Below are 10,051 nucleotides of genomic sequence, written 5' to 3'. Positions count from 1 at the left end.
AGTCACTAAAGCACACCAACAAGCCCATGCATAAGAAACTTTCTGGGCCTTTGTCCATGGAGAAATAACCTTTGTTGGTGCAGGATTAAGAATCATTTTTTCACACTTTCTTTATATATATACTTACTATTATATACAAGTATAAAAAGAAACACAAATTTTAGTTTGTTATAAAGTGGCTTCGTTTTTTGTCTTTCTCCTATGATAGCTTGGCACATGAATGCATGCAAAGCAAGGAGTTTCTATGATTTCACCAAACAGCTGATTTTGGCAAATAAATGGGGAAAAAAATACAACCAAGAAAGCTAAAATAGATGAGATTAAAAGACACAGAAGTGAAAGTGATATATTTTCTCAGTAGTATGGAATTAGTCTACAGCTACAACTTAATGTCTCTACCATCCTGTCTCCCCAAATCACATCAAAGTTCATAGCAGCTTAACATAGAGTCCTCAAAGAAATATCAAGCCAATGTTCTCTGCTTGAAGGGGTTAGAGTTCACAGGTTAAAGTTCAGTCAGTCCAAAGAATCATGGGAGGATGCTCACTGTCTTCATCCAATTGTAGTTCATTGGTTTCATCTTCCAGACAAGCATCACCCACTGCACCCAGTTCCTCTGGGTATGCATGTCTTGTAGGTGAGGAGTGTATATAATTACCCCTTGTCATAGTAGCACTGTAGGTCTGAGCCACTAATGGATGGTCATGGGATGCAGATTTTAAGATCTTATTTGGTGGCTCCATACTGCCATCCAACTTGTTTCATTCCATCAGTGTGCACTCCCCTCCTTCCTGAGGATCCAGGTTATACATATATAAGTATCCATCAGAAGCTCCCACTAATAATCGGGAATCTGCTGAATTGTGGCAAGTGAACAGATATTTTTGTGAGCACAGAATGGTAGTTGAACCGTAGCAAATGTTCCACCCTGGTTTAACATTTCTATTACTTGAGATGGCCAACAGTTGGTAGAGGCCATAAACACTTTCCCAAAGTAACCAGTCCAGGTACTGGGTTCCCCCTGAGGTTTCCCCTTCACAGTCTCAATTTTGAAGATGTGCACTGTTTTGGTGTTACTGGATGCAGAGAGGAACATTCCATCCATGCTGAAGGCCAAAGAGCAGATGCTTACAAACTTCTTTCTTCCTCTCTGGAACTTAAAGAATTTTTCTCCTCCTGGGATGGAAAATACTCTAATCATAGATCCCTTCTGCATCAAAAGCCAAGGCTGCTAGGGGACTATCATGAGCTGGTATCATATTAGCAGCCCTCAAATTAATGGTGTGGAAGACTTGCACTTCCCTAATAGTTGTACTCCCAGCATAAGCCAGATAACAATTATCATTGTTTATTGACAGTGCACACAAACCTGCAGGGTTAGGGGGAGTTTCCCTGATTGTATGCATATCTTGAATATTGTATATGTATAGACATTCTTCTAGGTATACTATCAACCTCTACCTATTCAATTTGACTGCCAATATGGCATTGGAATAGCTATAATTGCATATTTAATTCCCCTTCTTAAAGTGGCAGACTTTTAGCTTTCATGGAGCTTTGAGGCTAACAATAGCCACCAGGCCACTTGAACATAATCTTTCCACAATACATACATCTTCAGTATCAGTACATTCATAAATCTGTTCCAGCTTATCCATAGAGGAAAGGGAGAAGAATTTGTAACCAAATTTATTACCAACAGCTAAGGACATGTTGCCCTGGTTAAAGTTGGCAAAGAGCAGCTGGCTGGAGCCGGCCTCCACACTCTGACTGGCCAGGCTCATGGCTGAGAGGGGGGGCCTGGGCTTGGGCGCTCTACCTCCTGGGCCAGGAGAGACAGGAAGTCAGGTTTGGTTCTGGGCCCTGCTCTCCTCCAATGTGGTCTCCTCCATTGTGGGTCCTCCATCTGCTGTGCTTGTTGCTGCTGCTCCTACTGCTGCTGTAGCCGCCACAGCCACTCGCAGCTCCAACTTCTTGGCAATTCTGCTTTTAAAGGCATTCTTCTCTTAATTGGCTTTTTGGGCCTCTTTTGTCATTTGAGTTAGTCTATTTTTTAAGGTGTTATTTTCTTCAGTATTTTTGGGGTCTCCTTTAGCAGGCTGTTGACTCACTTTTCATGATATTCTTGCATCATTCTCATTTCTGTTCTCAATTTTTTCTCCACTTCTCTTACTTGGGTTATGAGAAATGAGGAGGAAAGGAGAAAAGGGAATCCTTTGTGAGTGAGCTTAATTTTATTTTGGTAGGAAAATAAGGAAAGTTTAATCTGGAAAGAAGTAATGGTCTAATAAAGAAGTGAAGATTGGAGGGTTCTGAAGTTGTAGTAAAGATAAAGAACAGAGGGCAGAGCCCACATGGGAGAATACAGGTGGCAACTTAACTGCTCTCCTATCATTCCCCTATAGACAACTTTAAAGGAGCACCTTAATTGTAATTGTGAAGTGACAGAGCCAACAAAATATTGAGAATGAGACACTTAGACAGCTAAAACAACTTAAGAGGTAAGCAAGAGAGGTCTGTGACAACAGAATGGGGGTTGTTTAGGAGCACAGCACAGGCTGTGGCAAAACCAGTACAGGCTTCGGAAGTGGCTACAAAAACAACAGCATTAGCTTCAGGAGCTCTAACCCAGAGACAGTAAAGGGTTATACAGACGGATAGAAAGAGATTACAAGTGATCCTTTGCTGGTACTGGGTGCCAGTACTGTTGCAATACTGTTGCATTGCCCATACACAGTTCTTGATCTCAGTTCCAGGGTAAAAAGGAGCATTACTGCTTGTGGCCACAGAAGAGAAGGGGTCTTGTTCATAGTTCCAGGCCAGAGAAGAATACTTGCAAAGGATGAGGTGCCCTGGTATCATTTCCAAGGCAGAAAGGAACACTAGATATCGTGGCAGGAGAGCAGGGAACATGGTCACTTTCCAGGACCAAGAGGAGAGCTAGCACTTGTGGCTTCAGAGGACTGAGAAACCTTCCTGGGTAAAGACCAGAGCATAGGCTAGGAGAGAAGTGACCACACCTTTCCTTGGATCATGTGCTATTGGAATCAACAAAAATTTACAGACCCCTAGAGCTATCTTGGAAAATATCTGCATGAAAAACATAAAACTTGATACATAAGCCCAACAAGAATTCCTGGAAAAGCACAAGAAAAGGATCTTCAAAATCAAATATAAGAAGTAAAGCTAAAATTAGGAAAATAAGTGAGAAAACTATGAAAAGAGAGTCAATAACTTGGTTAAATAACCCTTTCCAAAATTGAAGAAAATAATACCTTAAAAAGAATTAACCAAATGATAAAAGAGGCAGCAAAATTCACTGAAGAAAGGAAGTCCTTAAAAAGCAAAATTGGCCAAATGGAAAAAGAAGTACAAAAGCTCACTGAAGAAAATAATTCTTTAAAAATTAGAATTGGACAATTAGGAGATAATGACTTTATGACAAATCAAGGAACAATCAAAGAAAGTCAAAAGAATGAAATATAGAAAAAGTGAGATATCTCATTAAAAAAAACTGACCTGTAAAATATATTCAGGAGAGATGATTTAAGAATTATTGGACTACCTGAAAGAAATTATAAAAAAGAACCTAAACATAAAATTTCAAAAAAATTATCAAGAAAAATTTCCCTGATATTCTAGAATCAGGAGGTAAAATAAAAATTGAAAGAATCCACTGATCACCTCCTAAAAGAGATGTCAAAGTGAAAACTCCCAGGAATATTATAGCCAAATTCTAGATCTCCTAGGTTATTGAAAAAAATACTGCAAGTTGCCAAAAAGAAACAATGCAAATATTGTATAAACATACTCAACATCATACAAGATTTAGCCTCTTCCACATTAAAAGATTAGAAGGCTTGAGATATGATATTCTGGAAGACAATGGAATCAGGATTACAACTATGAATAACCTATTCGGCAAAATTGAAAATACTTACTCAGGGTGGGTGGTAGGGGGAATGGAAATTTCATGCATTAGACACATTTTAAGCATTCCTATGAAAAGATGAGAGCTGAAGAGTAAATTTAACTTTCAAATATAAGACTCAAGAGAAGTATAAAAAGATAAACATGGAAACAAAATAATAAGGGAGTCAATAAGATTAAACTGTATTTCTAAATGGGAAGAAGATTCTTGTAACTTTGAAGAACTTTATCATCATGAGGGCAATTAGTAGTATACATGGACAGAAGGCATGGGTGTAAGTTGATGATGATGGTACGATTTCAACAAAATTAAAAGGTGAGAAAGAAGGATGACCTGAGAAAAGAGGGAAGGGAGAAGAAATTATCGCACATAAAAGAGACACAAAAGGAAGAATTTTTCAGTGGAGGGGGATATAGAGGAGTAAAAAATGCTTGAACATCTATCTTGTCAGATTTGGTTCAGAGACGAATAACATACACCCATCTGTTTATAGAATTTTATCTTATACAACAGGGAAATAAGAGGGTAAGAGAATAAGAGAAGAAAGGGAATAAGAGAAGTAAAGACTGATAAAAGGAAGGAAGGATTATGGGAGACAACTGGCAGTAACAAAACAGAGTTTTGAGAAAGAATAGGAGAAAGAGAAGGAGAAGAAGGAGGAGGAACAAAGGGGAAAAGGGTAGAGGGAAATACACATATAGTAATCATAACTGTGAATGTGAAAGGGATGACCTCACCCCTAAAATGGAAAGATAGCAAAATGTAATTGAAACTAGGATCCAACAATATATTGTTTACAAGATATACAATTGAATCAAAAAGAATGGATATAATACAAAAATAAGGGACTGGAGCATAATCTATTATGCTTTGCTAAGGTAAAAACCTAAAGGCAAGGGGCAGCTAGGTGGCACAATGAATAGAACACCTTCCCTGGAGTCAGGAGGACCTGAGTTCAAATCCAGTCTCAGACATTTAACACAAAAAACTATATGTGTGACCATGGGCAAGTCACTTAAACCCAGTTGTCCTACCTTCCCCCTCCAAAAAAAAAAACAAAAAACTAAAGGAAGGTGTAGAATTCATGACACCAGACAAAGCAGGGGCAAAAATAAATCTAATTATCAGAGGTGAAGCAAGGATTAGAAATTCCATTTAAAGTAACTGAAGGCAATATAAAACTCTTGGGAGTTTATCTGCCAAGAAAAACTCAGAAATTTTATAAACAGTTACAAAATACTTTTCACGCAAATAAAGATACACCTAAACAATAAAAAACATATTAATTGATCATGAATATGCTGAGCCAAAATACTAAAAAATTCAATTCTATCAAAATTAATTTAATTATTCAGTGCTAATCAAACTACCAAAATATTTTATGGATCTATAAAAATTATTAACAATATTAATCTAGAATAACAAAAAGTCAATGAAAAAACTGTGATGAAAGGTGGCCTAGCAATACCAGATCTCAATATATAATCTCTATATTATAAAGAGGTAATCATCAACACAACCTACTACTGTCTAAGAAATAGAGTGGTGGGTCAATGGAATAGATTGGTACACAACATGCAGTAGTAAATGACCATAGTAATCTAGAGTTTGATAAGCACCAAAGTCCAAACTTTTGGGACAACGATTTACTATTTGAAACATAGTGCTGGGAAAACTGGAAAGCAATATCACAAAAATGAGGTATTGACCAACATTTTTCACCGTATGCCAAGATGAGGTCAAAAAGGTAAATTATTTAGACATAAAGGATGGTATCATAAGCAAATTAGGGGAGTAGGGAAATTTTACCTGTCAGTTCCATGGATAAAGGAAGGATTTATGACCAAGCAAAGGACAGAGAGGATCACAGGAAATAAAGTAGATAATTTTAATTATATTAAATTAAAACATTTTTACAAAAATAAAACTAATGCAGCCAAGATAGAAGACAAACAGGAAACTGGGGATTTTTTTTTGTAATAAGTATATCTGATAAAGTTCTCATTTATTAAATATTAAGAGAATTTAGTCAAATTTAAAAGAATACAAATCATTACCAAATTAATAAATGGTCAAAGAATATGAACAGGCAATTTTCAGAAGTGATGAAAGCTATCTATAATCATATAAAATGGTCTAAATCACTATTCATTAGAGAAATACAAATTAAAACAATTCTGAAATACTACCTCATACCTATCAAATCACTGAATATGACACAAAAGAAAAAGGACAAATGCTAGAAGGGATATAGAAAAATTGGGACATTAATGCCCTATTGATTCAGTTGTGAACTGATTCAATCTTTCTAGAGAGCAACTTAAAACTACTCCTAAAGGTCTGTGAAACTATGCATATCCTTTCACCTAGAAATACCACTCCTATGCCTATAGAGAGCAAAGAAAAATGAAAAGGACCTATACATATAAAAATATTTCTAGCAGCTTTTTTTTTGTGGTGGTAAAGAATTGGAATTTGAGGGAATGCCTATCAATTGGGGAATGATTGAACAAGTTGTGGTATATGATTTGATGGAATATTACTGTGCTATAATAAATGACAAAGAAGATAACTCAGAAAAAAATAGGAGACTTATATGAACTGATGCAAAGCAAATTGAATAGAACCAGGAGAATATTGTACGTAGGAATAGATAGCAATCTTGTACAATGACCAACTAAGAAGGACTTAGATATTCTTAGCAGCACAATGATCTAAGACAATTTCAAAGGACTTATGAGAAAAAAAATGTTATCTACCTTCAGAGAAATCACTGATAGAATCAGAATACAAATTGAAGAATAATATCTTCATTTTATTTTCTTACTTTTTTGCAACAGTTAATATGGAAATATTTTTCATGATTTCACATGCATAATTGATATCAAATTTATTGCCCTTTTTATTCATAAGAGGTTAGAGGTAAGAAGAGAATACAGAATTCAATTTTAAAAATGAATATTAATAGATAATAAATTGAGAAAAGAGTTAAGGTTTCTTATGGCAGCTGGGAATTTGGAATTAAGAAAAATATCATGATCAGATAAAAGAATTTCAGTATTTGTAAACATGGTAGTAGAACACGTGATGATGGCAAGACCATCTCAGCCTATTGCTGAGGTGGAATGAGAAATAAGGAAATTGAGGAACTAGGAAGTTAGGGTAGACCAGAAATTCTAAATCAGTTAAGGTTTATTGAGTTCACCAAAGAGAGTGACTTTCCCAATCTGGTAAAGTGTAGTGCCAACATAATAGTCAGAGTACCTACAGCATCTATGAATATGCCCATTCTGAATTGCAAAATATAAGATTCTCTATATGGAAGACAGAACCAAAACATTTATTAAAACACCAGAAAGCTGAATCCCAACACTGGAAAGTCAAGTCCATCGTAGCAATAAGGAAATCTATACACAATAACAACGCAGAGGGCACTGCCATCCATAGCCCTTCCCCTGCTAGGGTCTTCCCACAAGACTTCTGCCTGTTTCCTCTCTCTCCTTCAGCTCTAACTACTCTGATCAACTTCCTCTCTCTTGGTTCCACCCTTCCTGCTCCACCTCTTCCTGCTGTTCAGCAAGCTCCTCCCACCATAGACTCAGTTGACTCAGGTTTTCATGTGACTTAAGCAGGTCACATGGACCTGTTAATTGATGTGAAAGATCTTCCCATTAAGAAAAAATACATTAACAATACATAAAATCTCACTATGTAAGGAGGGTGTCGCATTTTGGTAGGGTTTGGAGAGATGGAGGTATCTGACAATTACTGCTAATAGTTCTATTCCCAGGGCTCTGGGGGTAGTTCTTAAAGTCATACTTGTTTATTTATTGACACCAAGATATTTCAATTAGGCTAGTTCTTGGAATCATGGTGCAAATCAGAATATGTTGACACTTTGTTCTGGACTGCTTCCTATTTCAAGCACAAGTCAGGAAGCATAAAGGGGAAGGGGCACAGTTAGCATATGACAAAATGATAGGGTTAGAATCTACAAATTCCCCTAGGATGAAGCCCAGCTTTGAAGAAGAAAGACAATGAGGCAGGCATTGAATTCATTGAGGAAAAGTGAGTCTCCTGAAAGTAAGTAGAAAATAACTATCAGAACCTTGATTGGGTAATAAATATAGATTGAATAAGCCTCAAGGTAGGAGCTGTTACTAAATGATTGTGGTAGGAGAGCCTAGCAGTGTCATTAAGAAGTAAGTGATATTCTAACATTGCTGGAAAAACCAGTGGGGAGGCAGGTATGAGGGAATAGGTAATCAATTTTGGAAAGGGTGGCCAGAGATGCTGTGTCATCAGTAAGAAGAGAGGTATTAGTGAATGCAAGAAGATAGAAATAGTGAGACAAAAAGTTCTATCATAGATCCTTCACTTAGGCCTTCCTCTACTTTATTATTTTTTATTTTTTTAATATTTTTTCAAATGCTTTATTAGCTTCTGATTTACATCATTCATTTCTGCCAGATTTTCAGTTATAAATTTTCTCCCCATTTCTCCCCTACCCACCACCCCAAAATAGCAGTCCCACAGGATATCCCCTCCTCCAATCGGCTCTGTGCCATATTTTATCCTATACCCCTTTTGACTTTTCCAGTGGACCTCTATGCCCCAGTGCCTGGGAAGATAAGCAGTTCAGTATAGGTTGTACATATGTGGCTAATGCAAAACAATAACAAAGTAGATATATTCTAAAAGACTGACTATATTCCCCCCATCCCACCTCCTACTTGTTCTATTCTCTACTTTGATCCCGACCCTTTTCAAAAGTGAGTGCTCTCAACTTCCCTCCCCCCAGCCTGCCCTCCCTTCCACCATCCTACCTGTCATCCCCTTTCCCCCTACTCTCCTGGAGGGTGAGATACCCTATTAAATGTGTATTTCATTCCCTCCTCAAACCAAATTCAATGGAAAAAACATTGACCCATTCCCTTTTGCCTTCCTATTCTTCCCCTCCATTGTAACCATTTACCCTTGCCTCTCCTATGAGATAGTTTACCCCATTCTGTCTCTCCCCATCTCCTCTCATTATATTCCTCTCTCACCTCTTAATTTCACCTTTTAAGTATAATCCCTTCTTGTTAAATTGGTCCTGTGCCCCCTATCTATGTATACCTATAAACATATATACACACATTCACATATGTATTCATATGCGCATATACCCTCATATATATATGTATATATATATATATATATATATATATATACACACACCTATACATGTATATGTATATATATATATATATTAACTTCAACTACTGGGAAAAGTTTCATAAGTTATGTTTATTGTTTTCCATGTAGGAATGTTAATAGTTGAACATTGTAAAGTTCCTTATGATTTCTTTTACCTGTCTACCTTCTCATGCTTCTCTTGCTTCTTGTATCTGAATGTCAAATTATCTATTCAACTCTGGTTTTTTCAGCAAGAATTCTTGAAAGTCCTCTATTCCACTGAATGACCATATTTTCCCCTGAAACATGATATTCAGTTTTGCTGGGTAGGTGACACTTGGTTTTAATCCCAGCTCTTTGGCCTCCAGAATGTCATATTCCAAGCCCTTCAATCCCTCAGTGTAGAAGCTGCCAGATCCTGGGTTATCCTGATTGTGTTTCCACAATATTCAAATTGTTTCTTCCTGGCTGCTTGTAATATTCTTTCCTTAATCTGGGAATTCTGGGAACCTGACTATAATATTCCTAGGAATTTTCTTTTTGAGATCTTTTTCAGGAGGTGATCGGTGGATTCTTTCAACCTCTATTTTGCCCTCTGGTTCTAAAACATCAGGGCAGTTTTCTTTGAGAACTTCCTGGGGGATGATTTCTAGGTTCTTACTTTGATCATGGCTTTCAGGTAGTCCTATAATTTTTAAATTCTCTCTCCTGGATCTATTATCCAGGTCAGTGGTTTTTCCCATGAGATATTTCACATTGCCTTCTATTCTTTCATTTGTTTGGATGTATTTAGCAGCATCTTTCTTGATTTCTCATAAAGTCATTAGCTTGCATTTGCTCCAATCTAATTCTGAAGCAATGGTTCTGCTCATTGAAGATTTGAGATTCTTTTTCCATCTGGGAAATTTGGCTTTTGAATGCATTCTTCTACTCATTGCCTTT

The 10,051-nt window shown here is 36.8% G+C and overlaps 1 pseudogene; it reads right to left on the bottom strand.

Moving 5' to 3' along the window:
- Nucleotides 1–202: 202 nt before the first annotated feature.
- On the bottom strand, nt 203–1,784 carry LOC138168643 (WD repeat domain phosphoinositide-interacting protein 2 pseudogene; annotated as a pseudogene).
- Between the last annotated feature and the right edge of the window lie 8,267 nt (nt 1,785–10,051).

The sequence above is a fragment of the Petaurus breviceps genome, unplaced genomic scaffold (genome assembly GCF_028583685.1).
Source record: "Petaurus breviceps papuanus isolate PSGF00001 unplaced genomic scaffold, PetGlider_PUasm1.0 37, whole genome shotgun sequence".
In the NCBI taxonomy this organism is placed as follows: Eukaryota; Metazoa; Chordata; class Mammalia; order Diprotodontia; family Petauridae; genus Petaurus; species Petaurus breviceps.
The sequence above is the reverse complement of the archived record's forward strand: the minus strand, read 5'-3'. Positions and strand labels throughout refer to the sequence as shown.